The sequence below is a fragment of the Coffea eugenioides genome, unplaced genomic scaffold (genome assembly GCF_003713205.1).
Source record: "Coffea eugenioides isolate CCC68of unplaced genomic scaffold, Ceug_1.0 ScVebR1_3214;HRSCAF=4386, whole genome shotgun sequence".
Taxonomy (NCBI): domain Eukaryota; kingdom Viridiplantae; phylum Streptophyta; class Magnoliopsida; order Gentianales; family Rubiaceae; genus Coffea; species Coffea eugenioides.
Window position 1 is genome coordinate 22,033 of NW_020863771.1, and position 17,426 is coordinate 39,458.

The window sequence follows — 17,426 nt, forward strand, 5'->3', positions numbered from 1 at the left end:
CACTAAATAGAAAATTTTCATTTTACCCCGCACATTAACTTTCACATGTAAAATTTAATAACAGTATTAAGGCAAAATCATCATCAAATTAATAAATAACCAAATAGATGACTTAATAAATAAAATATCATGTAGTCAAACTAGATAAATTAGCAAATTTCTAGGTTCTCACACCCTCTCTCCCTTAAAAGAATTTCGTCCTTGAAATTCTCACAGTTGCTCGTAAAACTCGATTCTATAGGGTTTTCTCCACTTCTCAAGAGTTCCCTCTCTTCCATGATGCTTACACAATTGAATTACTAAATACATACTACCCTTTCTAATCGAAAGTCCTTCCTTCCTTACAATCCACAAATAAAAATTCTTGTTCAAAACCAAGAATATAGTGCACAAATTGAATCATGGATAGGGGTTTAATTCCAACCAAAGACAGATGTTTAATATCACTAATCAAAACATTAGGCACTAAGTTCACTGTTTCTAACGGAGGTACAACTTATATATAAATCTCTCACTATACATAGTCTAATAAATACAGCTATTTCAAGTAAAACATCACTAATTGCTAATTTTAACTATTATAGCAGCTTCACCCTTGCGAAATTCATTTATCTTGGATAGTTCCTCACTTAAATCTGAGACTTAGTTGCAGCAATAGACTCATGGATAGGAGTTTAACGCCAACCGAAAATAGACATTTCAAATTACTAATGCAAACGTCAGGTTTCAAGTTCAAAGTTTTCTATCTGGAATCCAACTTACTACGTAAAACTTTCGCTACATATAGTCCAATAAATATAACTCTTCCAGATAAAACATCATGAAGGGCTAACTTCAACTAAAATAGCAGATTTTCCATAGTTTAAGTCATTTATTTCGGGCAGTCTCTCACTTGACATCCAAAGTTGTTGCATCTATAAGGTACCAATTTTCAACTCACACCTTCCAGTATGAAGTTTTGTCATAGATTTCACATTTAGAAGTTACAAATCTCTTCTTAATGTATCTCTTCTTTCTTTGTATCGTGGGAGTTTCCTTCATCACTTTTAATTTGGTTGCTAGGAATGTTTGGGAGAGACAACTTGAGTAGGTGTATGCACCAATAATTTTTTTTCGTACCTTATTTCACAATTCCTCTTGTTTCCTCTCGTATTTTCCTCGTTTTTTCACGTTATTGTTCAGTAACTCACTTTTGTTTCCATTGTCCTTCCCAGTGGTCAGCTAGTTTTTTTGTAGAACTCTACCTCCTTCCGACAAACCTCTCTTTCCTCATGTATATTTTTCAAATTCTTCATATCACCACTTCACTTTAACTCAAATGAAAACTTGCTAGGTAGACCAAAAGATTGATAGGAGTGGCTAATCACAAGTTAAAACTCTAACCATATATCTCTTAAGGTCTTTTACTTCCAAACTAGCCATTAACTAGTCTCAACCAAGATAAATGAAAAGAGAAACGCAAGGAGGAAAATACCTTAAGATACTATACCAATTACTCCCATTCTGGGGTCTTATACACATAATGAAGCACTGAATCATACTCCTTAGATCATAAGTTCCAGACCTTAACTCACTCTCATTTATACACTCACTTACAAACTTGCTCAAGAAGAAATCACGACCCCTTACCCCTACTAGTACCTTTTACCATCCTTCTTCAAGGCGGTCATCCGAATTCTGCCAAAAGTTACATACAAGCATAGAACCTGCATCCTTGTCCCTAAAATCTTCATACATAATTCATAACTTATAGAAAAATAGAAATCAAAACCAAGTTCCTATGTGGCATCGCAAAAAGGTAGGAAATATACAAGGGTAGTCAAACAAGAGTTAAAATGAACTCATAAGAAATACATATGTAACTATAATCAGATCACAACAAAATTAAGGAAACACGGGACAAGGGTACAACAGGTATAGGAGAAATGAAACAGACCTGCAATACTAGTACCTTAAACATTCACGACGACTGCAAGCTAGCCATCATCTATAGAAACCCTAGCTAGATATGTACAAGACTAGTCCATGACGACACCGATTGATCCACTTTTCTTGATCGGTTCAATCTCAGGTCCAACACTATAATCCCTCACGTCTTCACCTTTGCCATAACAATTTATCTCAAAGGCAGTCGTGATGTTGACTCTCATCCAAATGCCCTCAACTCTTGGGTACTTGGGTACAAGAATCCAAAAATAGGGTAATTCACAACTCGAGCTGGCCAGTCCCAAGAGTAAATCACCTACATTTGAAATTCCTACCAGACGTATATATCTATCTTCCCCACGTATCATGATAAAGGTTTTATGCCTATAACATTCATGATCCATAGCTTACGTTCATGAAGAGCACTTAGTGCTTTACACCCATTCACGCAATCGGGACCATAACACCACTCGACCCAATCTCAACCTGTGCAGAGACAACGCGAGATGGCTCTGATACCACCTGTGACGATCCCACCTCCCTCTAAGGCGAATCAAAAAGGGTTAGCGGGCTGCTTGCCCAACTCTCACCAGGACTCAATCACGCGCTACGAAATTTTAGAACAATAACATCAATAATAAAAGCGATAACAAATACAACCTCTAATGTGTATAGTTATGGGCCTCAAATGCCCGTACAATCTATGAATACAACCACGGAGTAAATTTTACAAAATCAAAACCACGCAAGCAAGCTAGAAATTCTAAGGGGTGCTCACGCGAGCAACTAACAAACTTAGGTGAAATCTAAGCCTTTTCCAATTTCCACTCTCGCGTTCTCATCCCTGTAAGAAAAACAAATTCATAAAATGAGGTAAAAGCCCAGTGAAGTTCCAAGTAAACAGGCAAGTAAACTAACAGGCATGACACAATTTATAGGATGTCAAGAAGCAAGTCATATCCAGATAGATCATGGTCTAACATACAGTAATGCAGGTAAACCAGATAGATCATGCAACAAAGTACAGTAAAAAAAACATGTTCATGGCAAAGGATACAAATTGCTCTTAGGAACAGGTTCCACGGCAGCTTGTCCAGGGTCGGTTGAATGTCCGTCAACCATGAAATTATAATGTCCGTAGATCACCACTAAACGTCAATCTCAGTCCACCGATCATCCCCTTGTGATGTGTGCACGAGTCTCGGCCCACGCAATGACCCAGTCTGAGTTCCATTGGGCCCAGTCACACGTGCACGGGCCAAGCTCTTCAAAGAATCACTCCAAGCCCTGGTTCGAGTCGTCCAAGACCAACATGGAGTTCACAAAGATATTGAGGGCTTAGAGAGAGACAATCAAGCCATTTGCACCATGATCCAAGCCCACGAAAACTCAAGTGGGCCTTCAAGAGGACCGGCCCTATAGGGCCTTAGCCTTAGTATTTGATAGATTGGATTAATTTGTCTTCATAGCTCATTGGGCCGGCCCATCTTGGACACCAAGATGGCCGAACTCTTTGCCATTGTTTCCTTAGGTTTTCTTAGTCACTTTAGCCTATAAATAGGCTTGCTTTGTAAGGTTTTAGGGTAGTCGTTTTATCAATAAAATTGGTTTAATTCATTCCTTCTTCTAAGAAGAGAGTTCGAGCACTTTAACTTGCTTTGGCAAGGGTTATTGAGCAATCTTGCGTCCTGTCCTCGATTGTTCATCCGACCTATTCCCCTGGAGTATTCACCTTCATCGGAGTGTCGTCTACCACCTAAATCAAATCGTGTCGTCCGTTTGATTCTAGGTCCCGTAATCCAAGCGTTGGACAATCTCGCTAGATCCTTGGGCAAACGTGCTACGTGTCTCGAAACAAGTTGATCAGGGAATGTATCAGTTGGTATCAGAGCTTTGGTGGAGGTATCTTCCGTTATATCCGTAGTTTTGTCTTAGTTTTCCTTATTTCCTCTGCACTTGTCTAAAAAAAAAATTCTGGTCATTGTTTGTTTTTGAAGTCGAGTCCAAATCTGTCCGTTTGTGCCGTATTAACAAAAAAAAAAAAAATCTGTTCGTTAGCTTTGTTGCTGTGTTGTGCCGTTTTCTTTCTTTTGTTGTCAAAAATTCTGGTCGTGTAGTTGCGTTTGGTTGCATCAATTCTGGTCGGTATTGTGTTCACCAAATCTGTTCGACACTTGTTGTTTGAGTCGTTTGTTCCTTCAATTCTGCCGCGGTTGTGTTGTCATGATTTGAAGTCCAATTCTGTCCAAAGTGGTCGTTATTGTTGCTAGCCTAATCTGACCAGGTTTTGTGCTTTTAATTGCATTAATTCTGCCAGCTTTGGGTCATAGCCGAATCTGCAAAAAAAAAAAAAAAAAAAGGGTTTCCCAATTTCGCGGCTAGGGTTTTTCTTTGTTGTCAAATCTGCCCAAGTAGTTATTGTTATCCAAGTTGTGTGCTTAGCTGGCCTAAACTGATTTGGGATACAAAAACTTGTTGGGTTGGTGAATCTTGAAGAAAATCTACAAGGTTTCTATGGTTCTTGAAGTTCTTGACCGCTATCTTGAAATTCTTGAAAGTCTTGGAGAACCTTGTTAGTTTGAGGAAGTTGGGTGGTGCATTCTTGCGTGTTGAGGACTGACCTTATTTCTGGGATTTTTACTCATTCGGACAAGAACTTGTGTTGTCTTTAAGTCAAAAAAAAAAAATAGAAACGCAAGAGAAAAGAGAAAAAAAAAAAATTCCGACAACAAGAAACAAAGAAGGAAGCCGTATCATTATTGTCAAACCTGTCTTGTTACTTCTTGTTCCAACCCAAACCAGAAAATTACAGCAAGAGAAAAGAAAAGAATTCAAAAGTTTTGGCCAACCTCTTCTTGGAAATCTTGATCACCTTGGATCTTGATCACTTGTGTCACCTTTTGGGTTTCTTGAGGGTCTTGATTATCTTGGGGATTGAAGACTTGCACTTTCCTTCGTATAAAGAGTTTTTTGTAAGATCTTGCATCCATACGAGGCTTCCTTGGTTTTGGAGTGAATTTCTTGGGAGATTCTTGAGTAACAATACTTGCTTTACCTTGGGAGTCCATTGGAGCCGAATTGCTTGAGCAACAAGAACCAAACCTGTCTTGTAGGAGAGAGGGCCGAATTGCTTGTTTCTTGGAATAGAGAGAGAGCCGAATTGCTTGGGCAAGTTGCGGCTGTGAGAGAGGGAGTTTTATAGGAAGGTTAGCCAACTTAGGGAAGGATTTGAGAAGGCAGAAATCTGGAAATTTTTGAAGGCCAATTCGGTTGAAAACCGAGCTACCAAATCCGGCTTGTGTAGTTGTGAAGTGTGCGGCTGTGAGAGGGGGATTTTAGGGCAAGACTAACCGACCTTGGGTTGGGTTTAAGAGGTGAATTTCTGGAAGTTTGCGGGTAAGAGAGAGGAGGAACCGAATCTATTGTGGAGAAGGATTAGGAAGTTGCTTAAGAAAGATCCTCAAGGGAGTTTCCAACTCTAACTTGTTTTCCATTTTGGTTTAGGAGACTAAGCCAACAAACTTGGATAACTCTTGGACACTTCTCTATATTTTCTCCTCCATTTTAGGATATTCTCCTATATTCTCTCATCCACTTTAGGAAACCACTCCTACATCTTAGGATTCTTGGAGTTTCCTTTCTTGACATTAATTCCAAATCTGTCCACCGTCCCCAAGCCTTCCAAAACCGTCCTTTCCTTCACAAAATTTCATCCACTTGCATCCTTCACTCTTGTTTACTCTTGTGGGAAAAGTTGGTGACAAATTGTTGGACTCGAGCAACATTTCTCAACTACTTAAACCAACAGGTAAGGTACTTGGCAAGTTTTATAGAGCGACTTGAGCACTATACACGAGAGAGAAAGATACACTCAGGGAGTGAAGTGAGGATTATATTTGCACTTTCTTTGCTTGTTACTAACCTTTGAAGGGGCATCAAGCGAGACATGGAGCAACAAGCAACCACCGATCACTCCTTGTTGTTCGCCGCAATGAAGAATGAGCTAAGGCGAATCAGTGAACAACAAATGGAGACGTTACACACTCGTTTTGACGAGTTGTCCAGGAGTCTTACACGAGGCTCTCGTTCTAGATCCCACAATCGGAGTAACCACAGCACCAAAGAGGCAAATGGCGAAGACTACTCCGCTAGTGAGGATGAGGGGCGACCCGAGAGGTCTACAAGGGACACGCCCAAGAACGAACTCAAGGGGCTTAAGATTCAAGTCCCCGCATTCAAAGGCAAAAGTGACCCTGAAGCTTACTTGGAGTGGGAAGGCCGTATCGAGATGGTCTTCGACTGCTACGACTACAGTGAGGAACAAAAGGTTAAGGTTGCCACCGTGGAGTTCACCGACTATGCACTAGTCTGGTGGGACCAAGTAAGGACCAATAAGAGGAGGATGGGAGAGCCACGTGTCCGGACTTGGCGCGAACTCAAGGCACTGCTGCGCAAGCGATTTGTTCCTAGCTATTACAATCGTGATCTCCACTCTAAGCTTCAAACTCTCACGCAAGGCAACATGAGTGTGGAGGACTACTACAAAGAAATTGAGATGGCCATGATGAGGGCCAACATTCAAGAAGACAATGAGGCCACGATGGCTCGGTTTCTTAGAGGTCTCAATCCTGACCTTCAAGAAGCCTTGGAGCTCCAACATTACTTGGACATGCACGACCTTCTAGAACTCGCTATTAAGGCCGAGCGGGGGAAGAAACTAAGACGCGGAGTACGTACGTTCCAAACTTCTAACACCACTTCATGGAGGGGCAACCAACCACGAAGGGCGACCCACGAAGTTGGAAATGCGGCAGCACCAACCTCTTCTAACCGAATCCAAGGTAACACCTCTAACCGCCATTCCTATTCTACCCCTGACAAGGTTTCCGATGCATCCAGGTCCACTTCAAAGGCACCGCATGAGACTCCTAAGACTAGGAGTAGGGACATCAAGTGCTTCAAGTGCCAAGGGTTTGGACATATTCAATCTCAGTGCCCAAACCAACGGGTCATGCTCATCACTCACAATGGCGAAATCGTGTCTGATGATGATGAATGTGAGAAGATGCCCGAACTGGTCGAAGACGACTGCCTGGAAGAAGAGTCAGCTGGGGAGGCTTGCTCGCCTACATGAGGAGAAGTAGGTTGCTTGGTGGCACGGCGAGTGCTAACCGCCCGCGTTAAGGAGGACGAGCAGCTACAACGCGAAAACCTTTTTTACACCCGCTGTAAGATAGGCGACAAGGTGTGTAGTCTCATCATCGACGGTGGGAGTTGCACGAACGTGGCCAGTTTGCTCATGGTTGAGAGTCTAGGACTCCCCACTACCAGGCATCCAAATCCTTACCGCCTCCAATGGCTAAGTGAGGATGGTGAGGTACGAGTCTTCAAACAGGTACGCATTCCCTTTTCAATTGGTACTTACACTGATGAAATCGTGTGCGACGTAGTACCAATGCATGCTACGCATATCATTTTGGGAAGGCCCTGGCAATTTGACAAACACGTCACATTCGATGGAAGAGCAAATAAGTACACACTTTTGCACGATGGCAAACGTAAGGTCCTTACACCTCTCACACCTGCACAAGTTTATGAGGACCAACTACTATTGCAAAGGGAGTGTGAACAAGACTGTCAAAGGAGGAAACTAAAGGCGGTCGACCCTGGTAAAGGCTCCACGTCTACGAGTGAGCCATCAACCAAGGGTCAAGGGAGCACACCTAGGGGTATACATGACAAATCACCTACCGCACCTACCACTAGGAAGCACAACATGATTATTAAGGCTAAAGATGTTAGAAAAGTAGTGAACTCTAATCAGCCTATACTTCTCATGATTTGCAAGCATGTGCTCTTGGATGTTGCTGAGCTCGACAAGGCGTTGCCTGCGAGCATAGTTGCTCTTTTGCAAGAATTTGAGGATGTTTTCCCTGACGAGATCCCTGATGGCTTACCACCCATTCGGGGAATTGAACACCAAATCGACCTCATTCCTGGAGCACCATTGCCCAACAAACCTGCTTACCGCATGGGCCCTGAGGAGACCAAGGAGCTTCAAAGGCAAGTTGATGGCCTCTTAGGTAAGGGTTGGGTAAATGAAAGTCTAAGTCCTTGCGCTGTGCCTGTGATACTTGTTCCCAAAAAGGATGGTACTTGGCGCATGTGCACTGACTGTCGGGCTGTGAACACTATCACTGTCAAATATCGTCATCCCATTCCTAGACTTGATGATATGCTTGATGAACTCGATAGTGCCATTATTTTCACCAAAATAGACTTAAGGAGTGGCTATCATCAAATTCGGATGAAAGAAGGCGACGAGTGGAAAAAAGCCTTCAAAACCAAACATGGTCTCTATGAGTGGCTAGTCATGCCTTTTGGCTTAACTAATGCCCCTAGCACCTTCATGCGACTAATGAACCATGTGTTGAGACATTTTATTGGCAAGTTTGTCATTGTTTACTTTGATGACATCCTGATCTATAGTCGTAGTGAGCATGAGCACCTAGAGCATGTGAGATTAGTTCTTGAGACACTTCGACAGGCGCGTCTTTACGCCAACCTCAAGAAGTGCACCTTTTGTACTAACGAGCTTGTGTTTTTAGGCTATGTGGTAAGTTCGCAGGGCATCAAGGTGGACAAATCCAAGATTGAGGCCATCGAGCAATGGCCAACTCCCACATCCGTCCCTGACGTGCGCAGCTTTCTTGGATTGACGGGCTTTTACCGGCGCTTTGTCAAAGATTTTAGCACCATTGCCGCCCCGTTGACCGCCGTGACAAAGAAGAATGACAAGTTCCACTGGGGGAGAACCACAAGAACAAGCATTTCTCGCCCTCAAGGACACACTCACACGTGCACCTGTGTTAGCATTACCGAATTTTCACAAGACTTTTGAAATTGAATGTGATGCTTCTGGTGTAGGTATTGGAGCGGTCCTCATGCAAGACACGAGGCCTTGTGCCTTTTTTAGTGAGAAACTGGGAGGAGCTGCATTAAACTACCCCACGTACGACAAGGAGTTGTACGCATTAGTGAGGGCCTTGGAGACTTGGCAACACTATCTTCACCCTCGGGAGTTCGTGATACACACTGATCACGAGTCATTGAAGTACCTCAAGGGACAACCCAAGTTAAGCAAGCGACATGCCAAATGGGTAAGCTTCATTCACACCTTTTCGTATGTCATTAAGTATAAGACTGGCAAAACGAATGTAGTGGCTGATGCATTATCACGTAGACATTCGTTGCTTGCCCTCCTGGATGCCAAGTTACTAGGGTTCGAAATGGTTAAGGAACTCTACACAAATGATCATGACTTTGGTGATATCTATGTTGCTTGTGTTAAGAACCCGCATGGAAAATACTTCTGGCATGATGGATTTCTATTCCATGTAGATAAACTGTGTGTACCTAATTCTTCCATTCGTGATCTTTTGATTCGAGAGGCACATAGTGGTGGTCTCATGGGCCACTTTGGCATCACCAAGACTCTGGCCATGTTGCAAGAGCACTTTTACTGGCCTCATATGCGTAGAGATGTTGAACGCATGGTTGGTAGATGCGCTACTTGTCACAAGGCAAAGTCTAAGACAAATCCATATGGCTTGTATACCCCATTACCTATCCCTCACCATCCTTGGGTTGATTTGTCTATGGACTTTGTATTAGGATTGCCTAGATCAACTAGGGGTAATGACTCCATCTTTGTTGTGGTTGATAGATTCTCTAAGATGGCTCATTTTATTCCTTGCCACAAAACTGACGATGCATCTCATATTGCTAATCTGTTCTTCAAAGAAATTGTCCGTCTGCATGGTCTGCCTAAAACTATTGTCAGTGATAGGGATGTGAAATTCTTGAGTTACTTTTGAAAGACTTTGTGGTCCAAACTGGGCACTAGGTTATTATTCTCCACCACTAGTCATCCACAAAGCGATGGACAAACTGAAGTTGTCAATCGCACACTTGGCACTCTACTTCGGGCCTTGATTAAAATGAATCTTAAGACTTGGGAAGAGTGCCTCCCTCATGTTGAATTCGCCTACAATCGAACTGTGCATAGTGCCACACAATACTCCCCCTTTGAGATTGTTTATGGCTTCAACCCCGTAACCCCCCCTGATTTGGTGTCCTTACCTTCCTCTGAGCACACAAGCTTAGATGGGAAAAAGAAAGCTGATTCTGTGCGCAGGTTACATGAGGCCGTGCGAGCAAACATTGAGAAGCGTACGCAGCAATACATCCAGCACGCCAACAAGCACCGTCGCAAGATGATTTTTGAGCCTGGAGATTGGGTTTGGCTACACTTGAGGAAAGAACGATTTCCCAAGCAACGCCACAGCAAATTGTCCCCAAGAGGTGATGGACCATTTCGGGTGCTCCAAAGAGTCAATGACAACGCATACAAGTTGGAGCTACCTGGGGAGTACAATGTTAGTGCGACCTTCAACGTCGCGGACCTAAGCCTATTTCTTGACGAGGAGGATCCAAATTTGAGGGCAAATCCTTCTCAAGAGGAGGGGACTGATGTGTGCACGAGTCTCGGCCCACGCAATGACCCAGTCCGAGTTCCATTGGGCCCAGTCACACGTGCACGGGCCAAGCTCTTCAAAGAATCACTCCAAGCCCTGGTTCGAGTCGTCCAAGACCAACATGGAGTTCACAAAGATATTGAGGGCTTAGAGAGAGACAATCAAGCCATTTGCACCATGATCCAAGCCCACGAAAACTCAAGTGGGCCTTCAAGAGGACCGGCCCTATAGGGCCTTAGCCTTAGTATTTGATAGATTGGATTAATTTGTCTTCATAGCTCATTGGGCCGGCCCATCTTGGACACCAAGATGGCCGAACTCTTTGCCATTGTTTCCTTAGGTTTTCTTAGTCACTTTGGCCTATAAATAGGCTTGCTTTGTAAGGTTTTAGGGTAGTCGTTTTATCAATAAAATTGGTTTAATTCGTTCCTTCTTCTAAGAAGAGAGTTCGAGCACTTTAACTTGCTTTGGCAAGGGTTATTGAGCAATCTTGCGTCCTGTCCTCGATTGTTCATCCGACCTATTCCCCTGGAGTATTCACCTTCATCGGAGTGTCGTCTACCACCTAAATCAAATCGTGTCGTCCGTTTGATTCTAGGTCCCGCAATCCAAGCGTTGGACAATCTCGCTAGATCCTTGGGCAAACGTGCTACGTGTCTCGAAACAAGTTGATCGAGGAACGTATCACCTTGCAGGGCCCGAATGCCAATCAAGTACCCAAGGTTCGTCGATTGCCTCGACCAAGCTCTTGCCGGCTCAATTCGACCAACTAGCCATGGGTTAGGCTTATAGCTCAAGTATTCAAGTATTCAAGATTCAAATATTCAAGTATTCATGAGTGGAGTCATTAGCTGTGACCTAACGCTCACGCAAGTAAGGATTGGAGACGTTAGTTGTTCCTAACGCACCGTATTCAAGCATGTCACAAGTTCAAGTCACGAGAAAATAGGTTAGGAACTTTGTCCTTTACCCAAGATTGCCCAACTTACCCGACCGCTCTAAGGCTGATCTCAAGCAAGAGATCCAACGAGGGCTCAATTCAACCGTTACCGACCTACATTCACGCATACGCATGAGTAACCCAAGTTCCAGCTTACACGACGTCTCAGATAAGGGTCCAAGAGCCTAGTTCAACTGCTGCAAGAAGATATACAGCCGGTCTACAATCATGCATATGTACATACAAGTCCACACGCAAGATCAAATGTTTTAAGTTCACGGAGGTCGAGTGCAAATAAGGACACACTCGCCTAGCCAAAATCAAGTCACATGCAAGCTCAGCATGTCACGGTTTCAAGTATTTCAAGTCAAGATACAGGTCACATGTAAATCATGTTACTTGTACATGTATGAATGAAATATTAAGTGTTTAGTCAAATTAGGTCAAGTGTGATAAAGTACACACTCGCCTATGAAATGTCAAATCAAGTGTCTAGTAAATTCCTAACAACAATGAACATAGAACATGCACATGGAACACTCACTAGTTCAAAGCAGAGCAATGATAACCATTCGTCTCCAATTTATGCTCATATTTACTGTCGAACCCTATGAGCAACCAGGGCAAAATGTTATGGTCCCAGCACCCAAAGTTTAGGTGAACCAAGTTCACATTTTAGACTCAACTATGAGTCGTACATGTATCCGAGTTGGCCTCATAATTTCACAAGGGTTCAAAGACAAATTTGAAAGTACAAATCAAGAGAAAAATCCAAGTACATACTAGGGCAATGATTCAAATATGGTTTTGGAGTAAAAAGAGAGCATTTGAACCCAAGAAACATGAGCAACCAAAGAGTTCCACATTTCATTTTATTGCTGGAAATTTCCAATAGCAAAACAGTGAAGAAAATGAGATTGTTAGCCCCCCTTCAAATTATGAAATTTACTCCAATTCCACACCTCATTATACTACAAGGTTTTAGCAAGTAAAGTGAGCAAGATTTAGTCCATAAGACCCCAAACTAGCAGACTTAAAGGCCAAAGAACAGCAAAGTATAAAACTGCCCAACATACCCGAAACTTCAGCAATGAAACAAGTACAGACATGAGATTTTCACCTTCCAAAATTCGTAGGTTTCACACAAGATCAGCACACCAAAGTATTAACCAGGGTTTGAAGCAAGGTTTGGCCAAAACTCATCATAAAAGGGTTGAAAAACAAGGTGTAACATGGCCCTTCAATTCGGCCAGCAAGCATCGAGTTTGGCCAGCATGCAAGACAACTTAGGAAGAACCAAAAGAACACCAATAAAACGTTTCCAAATTAATTCAAATTCAACATACCAGCAGGGCTTACGATTTTACCAAGAACCCTAAACAAAAATTACCACAAATACACCCCACAATTAAAGGGAAACAAGCTACTACAATCCGGACAGCATTTCCCATGTTTTCCTTCAATTTTCCACCAAATCACAAAGTACAACCTCTTAGCAAATCTACCACAATCATGACTATAATTTCTAGATTATAAAGGGTAGTAATTCTAAGCCATAAAGAAGTAAGAAACCCTCAATTCCAATCATAAAACCAAGCTCAAAATGGTTTAACAACTCCAACTTAAAGTTGGTAATGGAAGCAAGAACAACTTTAGAAAACAGAATTTTCTCTAGTTTTTCGCAACACTGTTTGAAAAATTATATCTCAAGTTTTTTAAGTCCAAAATTTATAAACTTTATACCATTGGAAAATAGACTCAAAGGGTTACAATTTTCCAGAAGATACATTTTCAAGATTCAGTCCACAAGTCAGTTAAATTTCAACCTCAAATTGCTACTTCATCCAGTAGAAAGACAGAGCAGGTGTGGAAATTCAGTCAATTTTGGAAAATCACAGATATTCATAGGAATTGAGAAAAATTCTGAAATTTTCACGGTATAAAGTATTTAAATCTAGTTTCAAACGCAACAAGTAAAACTTAATTTGAATTTTTCTATACCAAGATATAACAGATTTTCCAAAACTGCTCAGAGTCACCTGCGAAAATTTTTTTTAACAACACTTGACTCAACCTTCCCACTTAAACTCATGATTTTGGTTCAATTCCAACTCACAATCAAAGTTTAATGTCCAACATAGTTTGTGGAGCAAGATTTCCCCCAAAATTTCTTGAAAATAAGGGCTAATTGCATTCAAAAGTTTCAACCATCAAGAAGCTTTCAAAACAGAATTTTTTTTCCACCAAAATTTGCAACAAAATCCAACCAAGATTCAAGCTTTCCAAGAAATATACACACAAGCCACATCATCAAGCTTTAAGGCACCAAAATCTACCACAAACATTCATCATAAAAGCACAGGAATGAACCTCAAGTCATTTAAGGAATTTTCCTCAAGTCATCTATCTAAATCAAAGTTTCAAGGAAACCCATCAACAACCCATCAAAGATTCAATTTTTCTATCTACAAATCTACTAGAAACTTGAAGGAAAAAGAGGGTTTTAAGCCAATACCTCTCCTAGCAATTTCAACCAAGCAACAAGTCCAAGTTTCCTCCAAAAGTTGCCCCCAAGCAAGACTTTCTTCCAACCTCAAGCAAGATTCCAAGAATCAACAAAAGTTGGGGAAGATTTGAAGCAAAAATGGAGGAAGGAAGTTAAGGTTTTCTTCTTTTTTTTTTCCTTGCTCTCGGCCCTCTCTCTCTCCTTTCCTCTTGATTTTGGATGTTTTATTATTATTTTTATGGCAAGAAAGGAAAGATTAAATGATAAGAAAGCTTGGTGAAAGGTCTCACTTGGTTCCTATGGTGACACTTGTTACCTTCTAGAGTTCTTTAGCTCCAAGTGTCCTAACACTTGGCACCTTCTAGAGTTCTCTAGCTCAAAGTGTCCCAATTCTCTCTTTTATTGTACTAAAGTCCTCCCTTTTTTTTTCAAAAGTTCCTTTTACACCCCACTAAAATAAAAATTTTCATTTTACCCCATACATTAACTTTGACATGTAAAATTTAATAAAAGCATTAGGGCAAAATCATCATCAAATTAATAAATTACCAAATAGATGACTTAATAAATAAAATACCATGTAGTTAAACTAGATAAATTAGCAAATTTCTAGATTCTCGCATTGTTGATTATTTATAAAACTTCATCTTTTAGAATTTTCACTTAGATTAGGTTGCTTTAGAGCTAACATTTCAAACTCATTAATATAAATATACAAGTTAAACTCTAAATCTCGAAAGTCCATCATTATGTTTTGACTCTCCCTCTAACTTTATCAATTGTGTTTTTAGGCATTGACTCTCCCTCAAACTTCGTTTGCTATAATGTTTCTTTAACATTCTATGCTCGATTGTTTACTTGCTAAACTAGATTCAACTTGATTGGCCCTAAATTTAGTAGACTGACTCTTATGCAACGTGAGCTAAACTAATCATGAATTAAATATTTTGCTCGATTTAAATGTAAACTGAGGTTGGGTTGCATTGAACTCAACCCACTTAATATACACATTAGAACTCATACGTGAGAATCAAGCAGATTTATTTCTCTAAATACAGTCAAATAGTTGAAATTTAGATAGCTAATTTTATTATAAATTGTTCTTTTTCAATCTCTAGTTGATAGGTTTATGGATGTTAAGGTATATTATATTTCGTCAAGAAATTCAAACTTTTTTTTTGAGATAGAGCGCCTGTGGATCAATTTATTTGACTAGATTTTATGAATATAAAAAATATATTATGTGAGTTTGGATCTGCTCGCATTAGGTCCAATACCTGACTTTTCAATGAGAGGAGCATGGTAAGAGAGTGTGAGTCTGAATGAGTTCAGTCGAGTTTGGATTCAAAAGAATGGTATTCTATGTAAGTTAAATTTGAGTATGTCAAAACCCAGGTAACATAATCCAACTGATAGGCCCAATAACTGTTATGATTATAGCATCTGCTTTTCCAAAGAAAAGGAAGATTGTTTTACATCCTTTGCTTCCACAAAGTCTTATATTGCATATTAAAATTAAACAAAACTAGATAAGCAGAGGCTGAATCTCCAAAACAATCTCTAATTATTTTACAAGCAAATTCCAACCTTAAAAGTCTGTGGAAAAGCTGAAAAACACTTGAGTTTGTGAGTTATCTTGACAAATAAAGTCCACTTAATTGTAAAAGAATGGGCATACGCTTCATGATGCATAATAATTTATTTACTAAGTATGCTAAAGACAGTTTTGATGAGCATTTAACTGAAATAGCAGAACACCGTAAACGTAGCAAAATTTCCATCTCTTTTCCCAGCATGTGGTATGCTTAATTGCCCGAAACTACGACAATGAAATTTGAGATAGAGACTGGAGAAATCAATTTTCTTTGAGGCCACAAGAAATAGCATGAAATTACCACCATGCAGTAAGAAAGTCTGAATACTACCAATCGTGCTATTAACTTGTACTCAACTTTTCCTAATATGATTCTTCATGCACTTATCAATAAAAATACGATTGAGAAAGATTTGGTGACAATGTAGGGAAAAAAGACCATTTCTCAAGCGATAATGGAAGCAACATAGATAATAACATGGAAAACTTAGCAAAATTTCCCTTCTCTTTTCCCGGTATGTGTTATGCTTAATTGCCCGCAACTACAACAAATGAATTTTGAGATAGATAATGGACAAATCAATTTTCTACTGAGCCCACAAGAAATTGGAAGAAATTAGCACCATGCGGTAAAAAAGTTTAAATAATAACAATTGCGCTATTCACTTATACTCAAGCTTTCTTGAGAGAAATTCTTCATGCACTTATCAATAAAAATACAATTGAGAAAGATTTGGCGTCAACATAGGGGAAAAAAAGACAGCAACATAACTCATTTTCTTCTTCCTAAATTTGTGCAATAACCAAAGGTTATCATGCTCAAAATTAAGCCTGGGATAGATTGTGCTTATCCAGCAAAGCAAGCATAGAATGATAGAAACAAGGATTGAATATCGGACTTGTCCTTCGCTTTAATAAGAAATAGTTATTTACTAGTGCATCTGCACAAATACTTTTTTATCTTTGAGAAATTTATTTTTTTAGCAAATTTTCATACAAAAGAATTACGACATTAAATGTCAGAAAATTTATAATACTAAATACAAGACAAAAATTGATTCTGAACATAATAAAATAATCTCTTTTGGCAAAAACCCTGTATATGGAGCAAGAAGAATAGAATAAAATAGTTGATTCATGCACAAATTAATGATTAGTTGCCAATGGATCTTACCCCGTAGTTCAATTTTGATCGATCCAATTGATGTGCTACAGTAGCATATGAGATAAACAGATATATAAGAATATATACTAAAAGTCTTTTTTTTTTAAATGAGGCAAATTTCATTAAAGAAACACAAAATAATATGTCCAAATAAGCGGAAATTTCATTAAAGAAACACAAAATAAGATGTCCAAATAAGCGGGCACGTGAACATGGACAAATTTCTCAGAATATTGCTAAAAAAAGGTCACACAAATGGGAACATTTTTTTCTGTTGGGGTTGTGGGGAGGGGGGGTTCTTTTTTTTACAGCCGTGGCATCTCATGTGCGGCGGTTAAAAAAATTTGTTTTTTTTTAAATGCATAGAGCCCATGTGCGGTGGCCAAAATTACAACTCGAGTCCCTGGAGACTGGAATGGCAAATTTTGTTTTGAAAAATCAACAGGACCGCTGTACATGGCCTACGCGTCAGCCCATAAAGCCGTGTGCAGTGGCCATAATTACAACTCCAGTGCCCCAGCGACTGGAGTGGGAAAATTTTTTTTTTCTTCTAAAATTAACAGGGCCGCTGCACATATCGAATTTTTATTTTTATTTTGAATCTATTAGTTAGTTATATTTGCAATAGCCATCTTATGCAATGGCTATATTACAATGGTCATATTTTGCATTTATAAAAGAGTAAATCTTATATATACTGATAGTATATACACTATCACCGTTTGATTCATAATATGTGTATAAAAATTGAATTTCGA